The sequence below is a fragment of the Pseudophryne corroboree genome, chromosome 6, assembly GCF_028390025.1.
Source record: "Pseudophryne corroboree isolate aPseCor3 chromosome 6, aPseCor3.hap2, whole genome shotgun sequence".
In the NCBI taxonomy this organism is placed as follows: Eukaryota; Metazoa; Chordata; class Amphibia; order Anura; family Myobatrachidae; genus Pseudophryne; species Pseudophryne corroboree.
Window position 1 is genome coordinate 11,922,151 of NC_086449.1, and position 19,621 is coordinate 11,941,771.

At 39.9% G+C, this 19,621-nt stretch overlaps 1 pseudogene; it reads left to right on the plus strand.

Moving 5' to 3' along the window:
- Positions 1 to 8,066: 8,066 nt before the first annotated feature.
- LOC134933973 (olfactory receptor 5J3-like) lies at positions 8,067 to 9,052 on the plus strand (annotated as a pseudogene).
- Positions 9,053 to 19,621: the final 10,569 nt, after the last annotated feature.

Sequence of the window (19,621 nt, forward strand, 5' to 3'; positions counted from 1 at the left end):
CTGATTACTGAGCTCTTTGATAGAGTTAGCGGAGCTACCATCTTCACAAAGCTGGACTTGAGAGGTGCATACAATCTTATCTGGATCCGTGAGGGTGACGAGTGGAAGACCGCCTTTAACACCCGTGACGGACATTATGAGTACCTCGTCATGCCCTTCGGATTGAGCAATGCTCCAGCTGTCTTCCAGCATTTTGTCAATGAGATCTTCAGAGACATTTTATACCGCCATGTCGTGGTCTATCTAGATGATATCCTCATTTTTGCCAACAATTTAGAGGAACATCGTTTTTGGGTAAAAGAGGTTCTGTCCCGTCTCCGTGTCAATCATCTCTATTGCAAATTAGAGAAAAGCGTCTTTGAAGTCAAATCCATTCCGTTTCTAGGTTACATTGTGTCCGGTTCCGGACTAGAGATGGATCCTGAGAAACTACAAGCAATCCAGAATTAGCCGATAATCTTAACCCTCAAAGGGGTCCAGAGGTTCTTAGGGTTCGCCAATTATTACAGAAAGTTTATACGAGACTTTTCCACCATTGTGGCGCCTATTACTGCATTAACTAAGAAGGGTGCAAACCCGTCCAAGTGGTCTGAAGAAGCTACACAAGCTTTTCATCTTTTAAAACAACGGTTCATCTCTGCACCAGTCCTGAAACAGCCCGACATCGACTCTCCTTTCATCTTAGAGGTGGATGCCTCCTCCGTTGGAGTAGGAGTGGTGTTATCTCAGAGGGCTAAAGATGGTCATTTACACCCTTGCAGTTTCTTCTTCCGGCAGTTCTCCCCAGCTGAGCGCAACTATGCCATTGGCGACCAGGAGTTGCTAGCCATCAAGCTCGCTCTAGAGGAGTGGAGGTATCTGTTGGAGGGAGCTTCTCATTCAATCACCATACTTACCGACCACAAGAATCTTTTATATCTGAAAGGCGTACAATGTCTCAATCCTCGTCAGGCCAGATGGGCACTTTTCTTTTCCAGGTTCGACTTTAAACTCCAGTTCTGTCCAGGCTCTCAGAATCGCAAGGCCAATGCCCTTTCCCGCTCATGGGAGCAAGAAAATGAGTCAGAGTCTTCAGACAAGCATCCTATTATTAATCCGTTGGCATTCTCCACGGTAGGGATGGACTTTACGTCCCCACTAGGGAAAAGTTTTGTGAAGCCAGTACTAAGGAAGAAGCTCATGCATTGGGCCCATGCTTCCCATTTTGCCGGACATACAGGTATCAAAAAAACCCTGGAGTTTATCTCTAGGTCCTATTGGTGGCCAACTCTGAAAAAGGACGTCATGGAGTTTATTGCATCTTGCCCAAAGTGTGCCCAACATAAAGTATCCCGCCAGTCGCCTGCGGGGCAACTGGTTCCACTATCCGTTCCCCGTCGACCATGGACCCATTTGTCGATGGATTTCATAACAGACCTACCCATGTGCAACAAGTTTAATACCAACTGGGTGGTAGTTGACCGGTTCACCAAGATGGCACACTTCATTCCTCTCACCGGTCTTCCGTCAGCTTCCAAGCTGGCTCAAATGTTCATACAAGAGATCTTCCGACTCCACGGTCTTCCTGAAGAAATTATCTCAGATCGAGGAGTTCAATTCACAACCAAATTCTGGCGAAGTTTATGTCAAGTCCTCCAAGTCAAACTAAAGTTTTCCACGGCTTACCATCCTCAGACCAATGGTCAAACTGAGAGGGTGAATCAGGACTTGGAGGCCTTCCTCCGCATTTATGTGTCTTCCTCTCAAGATGACTGGGTTCAATCACTTCCCTGGGCCGAGTTCTGTCATAACAACCAGTATCATTCCTCATCTTCTTCAACACCATTCTTCACTAACTTTGGATTCCACCATAAAGTTCCTGAATTCCAACCGCTTCCAGCAACTTCTGTTCCAGCAGTGGATATCACCTTGCATCAGTTTGTAAACAACTGGAAGAGTGTACGAGCAGCTCTGCTCAAGGCATCGTTCAGGTACAAGAAGTTTGCGGATAAGAAGCATAGAGCGGCTCCTGCTCTCAAGGTGGGTGATCGGGTATGGTTATCCACAAAGAATTTGAGGTTAAGAGTTCCCAGTATGAAGTTTGCACCTCGCTACATCGGTCCTTTCAAAATTGAACAAGTCATCAATCCTAAATAAACAAAAAAAAACTCAACAATAGCGCTCAGTGTAGTTTCATGAAAAATAACTAAAAAGATGATACTTATAGTCCATATAAACAATAGAAGTCTGGTCTCAGGACAATTCCTCCTGTAGGGATCCAGGGACAATCTTCTACTTCAAATGACGTGTCAACAGTATATGTGAACAGAAAAAATATATATCATAGTGTAGTACTTCTTAAAAGATGTAAAATATGCACAAAGCAGCCCAGATTGACTCTCAAATAGGATGGATGGCGTACCCCACTCACAATAATGGGAATTGTTCTCCACACATAAGGGTATCTTTAAATCCACCAAATGGTCACAAGTGGGGTATAAGGTGCAATGCGTACCATTACTCACTCAGAATAAAATGCGAATCCTCACGTAATGGTTTCTTTGTGTCGAGCTCCAGAAATGGCACCAGGAGTAGAATTAATAAAATCACTTTAATAACATGCAAATACAGACAGTGGACCTTTACACATACATGGTACAGGGCGGACAGTGAAAAAAATGCTAATGGAGCTGCTGGCCGAAAACAGCACCACCCAGCAAGATGGTATAGCCACAAATCCAACCTCAATAACCAAGTCGTGCAGGAACCACCTGTATGCACTCATCCAACGCGTTTCTCCCCGCAAATGGGGCTTTTTCAAGTCATCAATCCTGTTGCTTACAGACTCCAGTTGCCTCCCTTCTTCAAAATACCCAGGACATTCCATGTTTCCCTGTTGAAACCATTGATCCTGAATAGGTTTCATTCTACACTCCCTTCTGCTCCGAAAGTCCAAACTCAATGAGGACTTGAGTATGAAGTGGCCAAGATTCTGGACTCTCGTCACCGTTATGGTCAATTACAGTATCTTATTGACTGGAAGGGTTACGGCCCTGAGGAACGCTCATGGACCAATGCTTCTGATGTCCATGCTCCTGCCCTGGTCCGGAAATTCCATTCCAAGTTTCCTCAAAAGCCAAAGAAGTGTCCTGGGGCAACTCCTAAAGGGGGGGTGCTGTCACGATCCGGGTATCTGGACGCCATTACTTACCCTTCAGATGCCTCCTAAGGCTGGCTCAGCGTTCCAGGACCGGATTCCATCTGTTATACTGATGTCCACATTCTTGCCTCCTCTCCTGTCACTCTGAGACGCTGTCACCGCGGGGCCATCCTACATCCGGAATGGCGTCTCCCAGGGCCTCAGCCGCCGTCCCTGAGTTTCTGCATGCAGGATGTCAGAGTGGTGATTATGTCAGCCGCGGCCTCCGCTGTGCCCGCGTGGTTCAAGTGTGCACTCATCAGCCTGGCATCTCCTGTTTACTGTGGCCGCCGCCGCCATTACTGTTAAAGTTCCCACATGGATTACAAACCAATCTTCCCTCCAAGTGTCTGCATTGTTAATCTGCATAATTGCCTAGCCAATCCCTTCCTTGCTGCAGGTATAAATATCTTGTGCCTGAGCAAGGAAGACGTCAGTGCTTTGGTTGTCAAACCTAGTTCCAGTTTGTCTCTCTGCTGTGGTTGTTTTCCAGGTTCCAGATCCTATCTCCAAACCTCCACTAAAGAGACCCGCTCCAGCCTTCCACCTGCGGTGTAGCCTGACTCTCCTATCCTTTTGGATTAATCTGCTTCCAGCCACAGATCCACCTGCTTACAGCATTCAGCTTCCAGCAGAGGTCAGCTCTTCTTAAAGTGCCGGTACCCTTTTCTGCAGATTACCACTCTCCATTGGTATTATTATTTCACCGCTCTCAAGCTCCACACATCATTCCATATTTCATCGCTCTCAAGCTACATTTATTATTTAACTGGTTCCAGCCAGTATTCACTCCATGTCAACATCAGTCTGGTTTCAGCCAGTATCCACAGCAGCCGTTTTACCCACAGCAGCCCAACTATCTCATACTACCAGAGCCCTGTGGTCCTTGCCATCCTGTAGTACCCAGGAACTGTATTATTTCCCTGCTGAGTTTATGTTTTCTTTTATTTGCTGCTGTGTTACGGAGTATGTCATAATAAACATCATTGACTTTTACCCTGGTTGTCGTGGTCACGCCTTCGGGCAGTTCTTCTACATGTTACTTACATGTCTAGGGGTCTGATACAACCTCCCAGGTTCCGTTACATCTCAGCCCCTACAACTGAGGCTGTCTCCCGTCAGCTCAGGCCCTCAGTTGTGACACCCTCTCACAACAGCATCACTGCTCCTATGTGACCCAGTTGCATAAGCTTGTTAACAAATTGATTCTGCATATTTCCTATGCAGCTAAATATCAAAATTTTGGGTCTGGAAGCAACCCTCCCTCCTATCCTATCAAAAACTTCTGGATTTAGCTAAGTCTTGACAATATTATAAAGTATCATTATGTTGGAATGGCTGAGGGGAAAAATCTGTATGACTTTGCCAGTAGACAGTGCATTGAGTCAAAACTGACCACAGAAGAAACTAAGCCTCCATAGGCTCTGGGGTACCTCAAGAAGCTACTGAGATACCTCTCTTTGCTACTGCTGGGTCTTTTCAGTCAGGTGGTGATTTGCATACTGCAGGAAAACACACAGAATTACACAGCCTTGTGTATCCATGATTGTGTCCCTTTTTATAGGCAGCATAATGAGGTTTCAGCCAATTGCACATGGTTTAGTAGATAAACAGACCTGTTATGGATGTGTCACCTATTTTTAGTGATTTGTGCTCGATTTTGAGTTAATTTGCAAATTGATTTTTAGTAAGTAGATATTTTGTTTAGAACTCAATGTCAAAGTGCCAATATATTGTATGATGTTCTATTTCAGGCTAAAGTTGTTTTCAGTCAATTTTGAGTAATTTTTGGCTTAAATAAATACTCAATTTCAAAATCAAATGAAAATTTATTATGAATCAATAGATCATCACACTCAGAATTAATAGATTTACCCCATAGACTCTGCTGAGTAGTGAGCATTCTGCTAAGAAGCTTTAGACCTTATGGGTTATGCACATAGCAAACGTGTGACTTAGATTGGTTTCCTGTAGAAGGCCAGAAGGTATGCTGTTTTGAAGAGAGAAGCAAAAGTGGAGTCCATTTGATGACAATGCTAACAGCTCTTACAGAAGAGTACACACCCAATGTCAGATAGCTAACATATTCAAATAAGAATAGATCTTGAGAAATCAATTGGCATGTCCTCTAAAAAATCCCATTTATAGCTCAATAAGGACATTAAACCAGTGTAAAGAAGTTATACAAAGAGTTACCTATGGGATCAAAGGGTATTTGTTACCGATGAAAACTACTCTCCATGATACAAGTGTACACCACCTACAGTAAGATGGGTATTTATGATACAGTAGATCACTTCCCTATAGAGAATCAGCTGGTTTTAGACTTCCAAACATCACCAATAAGTCAAAGGATTAAAGTACTGTAGCTGAGAATAGAGTAACTGATCCTACTGAGTGCCCACAAAAGGATAGTAATTAATAAGTTTAAATTTTTTTATGGCTAAAATCAATTACTTTGTAAGGATGTTGGGATGGTTCTCAATCAATTATCCACACAAGTTTCATATAAGTCACAGTTCCATATGTAGTTGTAATAGGCATACGTTAGAAATATATATATGAAATGGGGGACTGATGTGGAAGGAAAATGTTCTATTCTCTCTCTCTCCCTCTCTCTTCTTATTAGTTTGGTACATTAGGTCAACAGTGATATTCATAATGTCTACATGGTGTTACATTCATATGATTTGATTATGTCCATCATCCTCTATGAAATGGCCTATTTTCAGGAGAAAGTTCAGTTGAGCAAATATATAAATATAATTCATAACAAATATGTGAGAGATAAAATAAATCAATGTACATGAATTCCTTAAATCAAGGTTCTCTAGTCCACAATTAAAATGAAACAAGTCCAGAAATAATTTGTTTCTAATTTACAATGCAATTTGTGCTCTGTGGCAGAGAATAATTATACTCCTGGGTAATTGAATGTAGGATATAATAGGAACCAGATTCACATACTGTACAGTACAGGAGACACTTTAAAAAATAATGGATCTAAACCGCACAGATAACAGACTCCAAAATAAGGAATAATTCTACTATTATTTATAATTATTATTTTCTATTAGATTATATTTAAATACAAGGCAAGAACCAGGTGATTTAAATACTCTGTTATTCTCTGATACCAGGAACGTCAGAATATCCTAGCTCATTTACTAGTAATAATTGAATTCATATTTGGAAAAGGAATCTTACATCTGATTTGTGCTAATTATCAGAAATGTTCTTTTCATTAGTGTTATTTATACTTTTATTCCATGTACACGGTAGGAGCGACTGTGATCGGGGTGTTATTAGTTGTGAAATCATGGTCACAATTAATGAGAACCCCACAACTCCTGTAAATACATATATTATTCCTAACTGCAAACATAACACAATGGGTCCATTTACTAAATCTGGTGCATTGGGAAAATTTATATTACTGACATTTCTATAAAACTGTTAATATATAGCTGAGAATGCATTTGTGTTAGTTGACGTTTACAACTTGTACACATGAACACCTCACAGTGGGAGTGTAGAGTGATACTGAGTACTGTCTCTAGGTCTCAGAAGTGTAAATTGATATTCAGTCTATCACTCTATTGGCTTTAGACGTGTACATACAGTACTTTCTGTAGGTGGTGGGTCCTTATATAAAAGACAGCGATAGGGAAGTGTGTTGCACCTGTACTATGTATATTGTTCCTGTGTTACAGAGGAAGTCTGTATACTGTATTGCTATTGTCTACTGTGAACATCTATGATAAAGATTTAAAAAAAAACCATTAAAAAGGAATCCTGTCTATGAAGAATTTTCAAAACATTTACTGTATGTTACAAGTGAGAGCTTAGCTGACTCAATGGGAGTAAAGTCAATTAAAACATTTTCTGACAAAATATGAGTTTGTCTGGTCCATATTGCTTTCATTAATTAGTTTTTATTTTATTTCTGTATCATTGCTTTTCCTTAATGTTTATTTTATACATACTGTATTGAAATATTATATATGGATTTAATAAAATAGTTTTCTGCGACATGTTTTTTTACACTGCCTGATAGAGGAAGGATGAGCATAGCCAATTTCTGTTTTCATGCAAATCGTGGCCATTTGCCCTACTCATATACATATACACCTAGATGTGCCACTCTAGCACAGAGTAAGGTACAATAAGTAAGTACATGAGAAATATACAATTCTCATCCACAGCAGACTGTGGTATATAATAAAACATTACCAGGTGCTGTTACTGACACCCCTGTACTGTGGTCACCAAGATCTGGTCAGGAGTAAAAACAAAACAAAATAAAAACATTTTTAAAAGGAAATATAAAATAAATGCTACCCAAATCTTATCTCACTACTATATGAAAAATAAATGAATACCTTGATTTATTTATCACAGTATTTGATGTGTCACAGTGCAGAGGGCAATTCAAATTGTATCTTTTTCTTTCTTATAGCATTGTGTTTGCTACCATTATTATAAGCCTGTGTACAGTATGGATTGTGTATCTCTAGTTATAAAATCTAACTTATTCTCTTTGTTTCAGATATTAGATCATATATGCTAAAATGACCAAAGGCTCTTTGTGACTGACTTAAAAGGTAAATTTGTTGGTCCTATAAAAGTCCTGCTGACACAGGAAATAGAGAGATTTAGCATTTTCTTATTTTTTTAATTTTCAGATGAACTTGATAGGTGTCTTTTACTTTAATCATTTTACTTTTTATTTTTATTTCCAGAGAGAGAGAGAGAGAGAGAGAAAGAGGCAGACAGAGAGAGAGAGTGAGATTTATATGGAATACTTGTTTTATGTTGCAAAATTTAATATTGAGATGTTTTACTTTTAACATTTTACATTTTCTCTTGTGTAGAGAGTGCAATTTATATGGATGTCATAAACAAGACCCAGGTGAAGGTCTTTGTGTTTACAGGTCTAACTGACAATGGTAAACTTTCCCCATTCCTCTTCATACTCTTCTTACACATTTATATGGTGACCATACTGGCCAACATTGGCATGGCAGCAATTATCTACAACAGCACAACCCTCCATACTCCGATGTACTTCTTCCTGAGCTACCTCTCTCTGGTGGATATATTTTACTCCTCAGTTATTGCTCCTAAGATGATGCAAGACCTGATTTCTGTAAGTAAGACCATCTCATTGCCCTACAGTTTTATTTCTTTGCTGCCTTAGGATCCACTGAGTCTTTTCTTCTCTCCAACATGGCGTATGACCGGTATGCTGCTATCTGCCACCCGCTCCACTATGTGTCGCTAATGACCAAGAAGAAATGTCTATTTCTTGTTTTCCTTGTCACCTCCAGTGGCTTCCTGCAGTCAATAGTGCAGACCAGTTGCGTGTTCAGTCTCATGTTCTGCAGGTCCAACCTTATAGACCATTTCTATTGTCACAGCCCTTCATTACTCAGACTGTCCTGCTCAGACACATTCTCCTGTGACATGATAACAGTCTACTTTGTTGGTTCTTTTGGCACAGGTTGTTTGATGGTAATTCTAGTGTCCTACATGCTGATTATTTCTTCCATTTTACGTATTAAATCGGCAAAGGGCCGGCAGAAAGCATTCAACACCTGCTCCTCACATCTCATGTGCATCTGCGTCTTCTTTGGGGCAGTTATGTCCACTTACATATGCTCTCCTTCCAGCGCCTTTGAGAAACTAGACAAGGTGGCCTCTGTCCTTTTTACTGTGGTGACACCAATGCTGAACCCACTGATATACAGCCTGAGGAACCAAGAGGTGAAAAGGATCATTATGCGAGCAATGCAGAATCTTATGTCTGTAGCCATAACTCTGTCAAACATTAGGCATCATGCTCAGACTCTCCTAGTCATATTTAGCATATAAAAAATATATAACTCATATTCAGATCTAGTTCCAAGTTTAAATAATTTTCTGCCTGGTCATACAAGGTTTTCTTATATATCAGCTACTGTATTCTAGATTTTTTTGCATAGCATTCCTATTATGAATATAAGGACTTCACTATTATTGCACCTGTCTGACTTCGTTGCTAGTAGTGATAGGGCAGTAAACTTAATATTTTTAAATCTAACTCTCTCTGCACATGTTACATCTGTTCCACCTACAATGCAACATGGTTTTTCCCAATTGCAATTTTTTTTGATTTGCAAATAACTCTGAATAAGCCCCTTAGTTTAGTGGTTGAGTCACTTATGGTGGTATTCAATTCTTTTCACCCTTTACACACCCATTCTGTTTCTGCTGAAAGGCATGGTATAATCATTTCTGCTCGCTGCCCCAAGGGTAGCGAGGGCACCCAACCCTTTACATAGCTAAACCTGATTACTATGGCGCGATAAGTGTGATGACAGGGAACACTTTAGAAAGGAGATTTGGCGTGATATATCATTTTAATAACGCACTTATAGTCTTCAGTTAATCTTTGATTTATCACGAAACCTGAATTAAAGATAGTTACTATAAACAAAACAATTGTAAACATAAGCAGAGCAGTGCTATATAATGTGGGAATTCTTAAGGTAAACACAAAGACCGAACGAGTCACAATGCCTTCTTAATGGAAATGGGGATAATAAGCTTACATGCAGAAATATAACAATGTTGGGCAATTTCTCAAAATTGAAATGAAAACAAATATCAGAAATAAAAAAATAATAGAAGCCCTGCAAACACCAAGTCTTTTTTTATACTTGCCCGTAGCAGAAAAGGTTTGATAATTATCACTGATATACTTTAAATATGCCCAATACAGTACCTGACACATTTTTAAATTATTTAATGACTTTAATACCTTATTAATTGGACTTTAGGCTGGATATACTGATGTGGAAGGAACACAGAGGTTCAGACGAGGTAAAAAAGATAGGTAGGGAATAGTATATACAGGTTGAGTATCCCATTTCCAAATATTCCGAAATACGGAATATTCCGAAATACGGACTTTTTTGAGTGAGAGTGAGATAGTGAAACCTTTGTTTTTTGATATCTCAAATGTACACAAACTTTATTTAATACACAAAGTTATTAAAAATATTGTATTACATGACCTTTAGGCTGTGTGTATAAGGTGTATATGAAACATAAATGAATTGTGTGAATGTATACACACTTTGTTTAATGCACAAAGTTATAAAAAATATTGGCTAAAATTACCTTCAGGCTGTGTGTATGAGGTGTATATGTAACATAAATGTATTCTGTGCTTAGCCTTAGGTCCCATCACCATGATATTTCATTATGGTATGCAAATATTCCAAAATACAGAAAAATCCATTATCCAAAATACCTCTGGTCCCAAGCATTTTGGATAAGGGATACTCAACCTGTATACTGTTTTAGTTATAAAATGACCTCACTTCAGTCAGAAGCATCTGTATTATAACAATTTATTATACACCGCAATCACATAGAAGTATATAATAATTAGCCAAAATGCCAAGTGGTTCTTCATTGTGGAGACTTTTGTCATATACAGGATATACAGAAAGTAGTAAGATGTTCTAAGCACAAATAAGATAACATATTTTGCCTGTTGATAAACTCAGAATACCCTAGGCTTTAATACAACCTACATAAGCTCAAACCTCAATCTTTTGGCAATATTCCCTTTATTACATATCTTAATGGGTATCTTATATCGATTTATGTGATTTGTTGGTTCAGTTAATTTGTCTAGTAACTGACAAAGTATAAGGAGGAGTGCCAGAACAATATTAAGGGTCAGTTCTTAATTCTTTAAATGTCCTCATGCCGCATGATGTTTCAATGGGATATCTTTTTTCATAAAATACCTTACTTTTTTTGCACTTCAATCATCATTTTGTGAGCCTGATTTTTATTGAATTATTTGAGATTTCAATGTCTATTAATGGTGTGAATGGGATACCCACAATTAAGCCTTGCAATGGAGAATAATCAGGCAATTTCTGTCCAGGTGTTCTCGTAATTGCCACTGGTATGCAATTTTTTTCTTACTTGTCTATGAGAAGACTTGGTGGTCAAAACTGTGTGATTAACTCTGTTGCTTGGCTGGGGTGACAGGTATTCCTCAAGGGATCTGGATTGAAAGTCGACAGTAACTAGGTCGACAATGTCTAGGTCGACCACTATTGGTCGCCAGTAACTAGGTTGACAGTGTGTCTAGGTCAACAGGGTTTTTAGGTCGACATGTTCTAAGTCAACAGGTCAAAATGTCGACATGAGTTTTTAACAATTTTTTTTTTTTTAACCTTTTCATACTTAACGATCCACGTGGACTACGATTGGAACGGTAACCTGTGCCAATCGAAGCGGTAGCGGAGCAAAGGCACCATGCCCGCTGCACAAATTGAGGTTCCCGGTCACTCTATGAAGAAAACGACACCAAAATAACATTAAAAACTCATGTCGATCTTTTGACCTGACGACCTAGAACATGTCAACCTAAAGACCCTGTCGACATAGACACCCTGTCGACCTAGTTACTGTTGACCAATAGTGCTCGACCTAGACATTGTCGACCTAGTTACTGTCGACTTTCAGTACCACACCCATTTCTCAAACCTGGTTTTAAAGTAATTGTGCAAATATTAGGTATTTAGCTTGTGAAACGTATATTTGCTGTTAATCTGCATAAACTTGATGAAAAATGGTCTTTTGTTGTGGACTGTGGTTTTGTATTTCCTGTATCCAACAGTGTTTGGATTGTTGATAATAATGGAGACATGGGTGTCAAAATTTGGAATAGTGAAGAATGTCTAGAAGAAATATACAGGAAGCAAGTGCGCTAACCCATAAATGGTCAGAAGTGTGATCACAAATAGGGTGCGCTTAGAACACAGTGTGCAGCCAGACTACAATATCCTATTTGAAGGATTCCCCAACACCTTCACCAAACACCAAACCACAAATACAAAGTAGGATAAACTTATCTGGCGCTACTGAAAGGTTTAAAGATCCATACAAATGATTCTTCAGTGCATATCAACCATAATAATTTGTATCCACCCAGAAGTAAAGCAAAATTGCATATAGTGAAGTACAGTTTTTAATTCTCGTTTTGGGTTAATAACAATTAAAACAGGTAACGTATAAAAGCTCCACACACAACTACATAAATTAAATGAAAGTCTCAATGACTGTGATTGAATGAATTACCAGAAGCAAAGAACTGACAAATCAGTTCAATATCAGCATGTGTGTAGTGGGTCCCAGGTTCCCACGGATGTTATATCACCGCTGAATCAGCTGACCTGGACTTCACCTCGTCACTGTCACCTTGGCTGCCAGATATCGATGTCCCCGCTCCAACGCGTTTCCACCTCTCAAGCTGAGGTCTTTTTCAAGGAGATTCCGGGCTGTGTGTGTGGAGAAGGGCCCCTAAATATTTAAGCACAGTTCTATCCAATCCCCATCCTACAACTTCAGCTGATAGTAATATAGTAATCTACTGCAAATCCCACAATACATCGCTCTAGGTTAATGCATGTTCCCATAGTGACGTAACGTCACTTCCGGTCCGTTAAAAAACCCGTGTATCCTCTTAACCTATTTCCTATAATCGGCTGTCAAATATAGCAGACGTTATTGTGTGTTCCGCATAACAACAGTTATATGGCTGTGTCAAAATATACATTTGTCCCTTAAAGTTGATTATATTTATGTGTCCATGGTGACGATCAAGGAGGCGTTACGTCACTTCCGGTAGTATCTATCTCCATAGCAACCTGAAATGCATGTCCATTTGTTGCCCTGTATATTCGTCAACGTGCAGCACTAAAGCTCTTGTTCCATGTACCAGGAATATGTAGCTATGGCACAGCGGACAAGTCGCCCAACATTCCACTCTGTTATAATTCCTCCATTTGTGTGACCATAATGACAGGGGGCGTCAATCGGCTTCCAGTGATATGTTGTCATTCCCAGTCATTTTCATTTCCATAATCAACCAGAAGGCGTGCTTGTCTGCACTAACATATGACTGTCACATTCCGTAACTACGACCCCCTAACTTTATCGTACCCCGGACCTTCCCATGATCTCTATACATGATGTCTCTAACAGTCCCTTGATCATTATGGGATGGTCCCGGGGACAATACTGTTCAATTCAAATAGTCCAGTCTAAAACCCTAGATATTCCAAAAATTTGGAGACGATATCCTGTAGTTAATAAATAAGAAATAAAAGACAAATGTAAATACGGATAAAAACATCTATCCACAACATATAAAATCCCCATGAATGCAACAGCAGCACAAACCCCCCAATCAGAGTACAGTGACCTCACAGCATGCAAATATAGGGAAACATAGAGTATTTACAGATGGAATATGAAACTGAATGTGCTCATAAAAACCATTTGATCTCGAAATCATTATTGAGTCCCCCAGGTTTAAGGGTCCCTAACTCAAAAATGGTGCGCATTTCAGATTTCGCTAGCTGACTGGCCAGTGCTCCTGCGGGTTGGTGTATATAGGCCGGACATCTAGAGCCCTAAAAATCCGCATAGGGGAACATATTCGTAACATAAAGAATGGGCTGCAGACACATGCATTGTCGGAACATTTCAGACAAAAACATGGAAGCAACATATTGGATATCAGAAGATTCTTTGGTCTCAAACAGGTATCGGGACACTGGAGACAAAGAGATCTGGCCAGTCAGCTAGTGAAATCTGAAATGCGCACCATTTTTGAGTTAGGGACCCTTAAACCTGGGGACTCAATAATGATTTCGAGATCAAATGGTTTTTATGAGCACATTCAGTTTCATATTCCATCTGTAAATACTCTATGTTTCCCTATATTTGCATGCTGTGAGGTCACTGTACTCTGATTGGGGGGTTTGTGCTGCTGTTGCATTCATGGGGATTTTATATGTTGTGGATAGATGTTTTTATCCGTATTTACATTTGTCTTTTATTTCTTATTTATTAACTACAGGATATCGTCTCCAAATTTTTGGAATATCTAGGGTTTTAGACTGGACTATTTGAATTGAACAGTATTGTCCCCGGGACCATCCCATAATGATCAAGGGACTGTTAGAGACATCATGTATAGAGATCATGGGAAGGTCCGGGGTACGATAAAGTTAGGGGGTCGTAGTTACGGAATGTGACAGTCATATGTTAGTGCAGACAAGCACGCCTTCTGGTTGATTATGGAAATGAAAATGACTGGGAATGACAACATATCACTGGAAGCCGATTGACGCCCCCTGTCATTATGGTCACACAAATGGAGGAATTATAACAGAGTGGAATGTTGGGCGACTTGTCCTCTGTGCCATAGCTACATATTCCTGGTACATGGAACAAGAGCTTTAGTGCTGCACGTTGACGAATATACAGGGCAACAAATGGACATGCATTTCAGGTTGCTATGGAGATAGATACTACCGGAAGTGACGTAACGCCTCCTTGATCGTCACCATGGACACATAAATATAATCAACTTTAAGGGACAAATGTATATTTTGACACAGCCATATAACTGTTGTTATGCGGAACACACAATAACGTCTGCTATATTTGACAGCCGATTATAGGAAATAGGTTAAGAGGATACACGGGTTTTTTAACGGACCGGAAGTGACGTTACGTCACTATGGGAACATGCATTAACCTAGAGCGATGTATTGTGGGATTTGTAGTAGATTACTATATTACTATCAGCTGAAGTTGTAGGACGGGGATTGGATAGAACTGTGCTTAAATATTTAGGGGCCCTTCTCCACACACACAGCCCGGAATCTCCTTGAAAAAGACCTCAGCTTGAGAGGTGGAAACGCGTTGGAGCGGGGACATCGATATCTGGCAGCCGAGGTGACAGTGACGAGGTGAAGTCCAGGTCAGCTGATTCAGCGGTGATATAACATCCGTGGGAACCCGGGACCCACTACACACATGCTGATATTGAACTGATTTGTCAGTTCTTTGCTTCTGGTAATTCATTCAATCACAGTCATTGAGACTTTCATTTAATTTATGTAGTTGTGTGTGGAGCTTTTATACGTTACCTGTTTTAATTGTTATTAACCCAAAACGAGAATTAAAAACTGTACTTCACTATATGCAATTTTGCTTTACTTCTGGGTGGATACAAATTCTCATGGTTGATATGCACTGAAGAATCATTCGTATGGATCTTTAAACCTTTCAGTAGCGCCAGATAAGTTTATCCTACTTTGTATTTGTGGTTAAGTGCGCTAACCCCCCTGTTTAAATATTGGATTTAGATTCATCTTCGTGTTTTGATTTTTCAAACCCACCCTCACATGTTTTGGTTTGGATTAGTATTTAAAAAAATATAAATAAAAGCAATTTAAATTATGTAATTTAGGACTGGTTTTATTCCTACAGTATTAGTAATCTCAATAACACTAATTTCTTTTAATTTCCAGTCAATTTGGACCACCTCACAGTTCACAGTATTGTTCACTAATATTGTCCAAAAGCTGGCTGGCTAAACTAAGCAACAGAGCAATGGCACACATACACTGCAGTTACTTTAAGAACATAGCACAGCTATGAAACATTGCGGCAAGAAGTAGCAGACAATGGGGGAGATTCAAATGTTTGAAAAGTTGGTTAGGTATCTTTTTTTCCCTGTCTATTAGATAGGAAAAAACAGACTCCCAACTGACTTTTCAAACATTTGAATTCACTCATGATGGCAGTTTTATATAATATCCCATGATGGACTTTTAGCAGTACCTATAATTTAGAATAAAGCTTTTAGCTGTGCAGCTTTGAATATATGGTACTCACTTCACCACACAGTTCAAGAGGCCCACACTCCAGAATCCTTCAAAACCAGGCTCAAAAACTAATTATTTTGATTCATTTAATTTAACTGATTAATTTTGAACAAATAAAGTCACTGACAAAAGTCCATAAGAATACACTGTAAAAACAAAGGATTCCTGACAAAGGTTGAAAGGACTGATTCATTTATTGATAATGTTGATTAAGTTAGAATACAAAAAATCCCATGGATCTGTTTTGATGCCACAAAGAAAAAATGCCATTTATGAATACACTGGTAATGTCCAAGGTTTACTGGCAAGGGATGAAAATGTACTGATTCATTTATTTAATTTATTACACAAAAAAAATACAAAAAAATAATCTGTTTTACAGCCAGTAAGACAAAAGACCATCCATAAAACAAGAATACAATATTAATAGTCACAGATTCCTGACAAGGATTAAAATTTATTAATTAATTTGAATAATTTAGAACACAAAAATTGCAAGAAACTGTTTTGCAGCCACTAACAAAAGGCAATCAATGAATACACTGTTAATAGCCAAGATTTCCTGGCAAGGACTGAAAAAAATGATTCATTTATTGATTAAATGATTAATTTAGAATAAAAAAACACAATCACAAGATTCACAATAATAAATATTAGGAGGCCGACCTGCTGACCATACTCACCCCTCCCCTTCCTTCCTACTTAAATAAAACACCCCTGTAGTACATTTATGAGGTGCACCAGCTAGTCTGAGTATGAGGGACAATATCATTTTTTTCTATATCTAGTCCTCAAGTATTGCAAGATAGAATTCTCCTTGTTGGATAATAAAATGGACATCAGACTGACACATTTGAGGCTGAAGTGCTTGGTTTGTTTATGCCCTCTCAAAACATTTTTTGGAATGACTACCCAAAATCATTAATGAGGAGATTGATGATAAAGTTGTTGGCAGTAGCGCTTGCATGTGCTTGTCTAAACGCTTGGTAGCTGACAATGGACTGCTTGTTATTATTTTACAAATTATTATTATTTTGTAAAATAAATTCCATGAACTCGCTGCTCATGATGTCACAAGTCTGAAGTGCCTAGACGGCTAGCATCCCTATAATACCTCTACTTACTTTGGCATCACAAATGGAACCAATGACTTGACTAATGTTGTCAGGACCTGGGTAAAAATAACTCCACAACCAAGAGCTGGCTCTTTTGGTCTTATGCCGAGTCATTATAATGGCTTTCTTTTTATCATGACTAGAACTGCTGCCACTGGTGGCTGACTTCCAAAAAACAGCAACGTCATCATCATCAATATCTTTATTAGCATCAGATAGTACACAAATATCGCCCTAATCCTGTTGCATTTCTTCCACACTAGCATCCCCATTTTATTTTATGTAACCATCTTTACTTGTTCTACTTATCCCCATGTTTGCAGATGGTGCAGAAAAGGTGGAAGGAGGCTTCTCTATGAGTACAATGTCAGAAATGTCAGACACACAGATAATGTGAAGACCCCTAAACTCTCCTCAGGGATTTGTGAATACAAGTTTTTTTCATCAGCTTTAGTATTTTTGGCACTTTTGGGGCTCTTTTTGGGCACTGATCTGTCTGTTTTAAAGGTGACACTTCTACCTCTTTTATTAAACATTGTGAAATATGGAAATTGAATGTGCACTCTTAAACTTTCTGCTCCCTGGACCGCCTTTAGTAAATGTGGTAGTATAGTACTATCATGCTTGGCAGCAGCCACAGCACTGGTACTAGGTTGCTGGTCGTAATCTTCTATTGGCTGATCCATATCAGGAACACACATTTGCAGTACCATTAATCTTCTGGTGAGGCTGCAAGGGGCTGACCTTGTGAGTGAGTGAGAGGGTCTCTTACTTGGAGTAGCAGAGGCGCTGTGATTGTGCGTGTGTGAGGGGCTTTTTTTTTACCAGGAGCTGGAAGCCGAGTGAAAAGGAGGTGCAGTGAGCTGCAACAACTGCAACTGCTAAGTGGAGTATAGGTGCCGCCGGAGAGAGTACTACGGCTGCATAAAAGTGAAGGACCAAGAACCGCACAAAGATAGATAAGTACAAGCCAGCTTAATTATTGTATAAGTGAGATTGTCTTCTACTTTTTATTTTTGCTACTTTTTCTTTGAGAGTAACAGGGAGTTAGACCTTTCAAACAATATGGGAGGGGCTGTGATTTTGGACCTCACTGAGAGCATGTAGTGCAAGATGTATGCACACCTGGAGCTAACGGCCCAGTGTGAATACATCTGCACGAGGTGTGTGCGAACGGTTGCCCTGGAAGCCCAGGTAACTGATCTAGAGCAAACCGTTACGCGACTGAGGGAGATTCACAATCTCGAGTGAAGTTTAGACAGAACGGTGGAGGAGTTGCAGGAGGGGTCACTGGTAGAAGAGGATGATGATCAGGTAGCCAGCTGGGTCAATGTTAGAAGGAATAAAAAGAGGGGGAGGCTCGACATATCCGAACTATCAAACCCGAACAAATTTGCCCGACTGGACGAGGAATCGGAGGATGATAGTGAAGAAATGACAGTGCCGGAGGAGACTGCTCCCTCTAGCATCCAGAGGAGCGGTCCCTCTGGCGCGGTTGGGATAAATGATAGAGAGGTACCTAGTCAGATGGTGGTGGTAGGGAATTCTATCATCAGGAAGGCAGATAGGGCAATCTGCTACCGGGACCGCGATCGCCGTACAGTCTGTTGTCTCCCGGGTGCTCGGTTACGGCACATCGCGTACTGGGTAGATAGATTGTTGGTAGAGGCTGGGAAAGAGTCGGCGGTCTTGGTGCACATTGGCACCAATGACAAAGTTAGCAGAAGGTGGGATGTCCTTAAGAAAGACAATAGGGACTTAGGAAAGAAACTGAAGGCAAAGACATCAAAGGTAATATTCTCTGAATTATCCACGCGCTAGTACAGGGAGGCAGAGGGAGAATAGGGAGGTAAATGTATGGCTTAGGGATTGGTGCAGGAAAGAGGGGTTTGTGTTCCTGTAACACTGGGCGGACTTCTCAGTCAGGCGCCATCTCTTTTGTCGTGACGGATTGCACTTGACTGAGGAGGGGCAGCGGTGCTGGGGGGAAGGATGGTTAGAAGGTTGGAGGAGATTTTAAACTAGGAGCCTGGGGGGAGCGTTTAGCTAGAAACTATGGTTCATGCAGTGAGAATAGTGGGGATGGCGGTAGTAAACAAAACGGGAGAGAAGTTGGGGTGAGAGTAAGAGCAGGCGGTAAGGTTACTAACATGGGTACTAAAAGAGATTTTACCAAAGCACTAACCAATGACGATTACAGGTCATCATTGCTACATAAGTTGAAAGATGTCCCTAACGCAAGGGAAAATACTTATCTTAGTTGTATGTATGTAAACGCCAGAAGCATTACTGGTAAAAAGGGTGAACTAGAAATACTTGCAGCAAGCAAACAGTATGATATTATAGGCATTACTGAAACTTGTTGGGACGAATCTCATGATTGGACAGTCAATCTAGAGGGCTATACACTGTTTAGGAGAGACAGACTAAATAAAAAGGGTGGAGGAGTGTGTCTTTACGTAAAGCCGTTTTTAAAACCTGATATACAGGAAAATATTCAGATGGGGACTGTAGACACTGTCGAGACATTATGGGTAGAATTTGCATGTGTGGAAAAAGGAATAAAAAATTTAGTT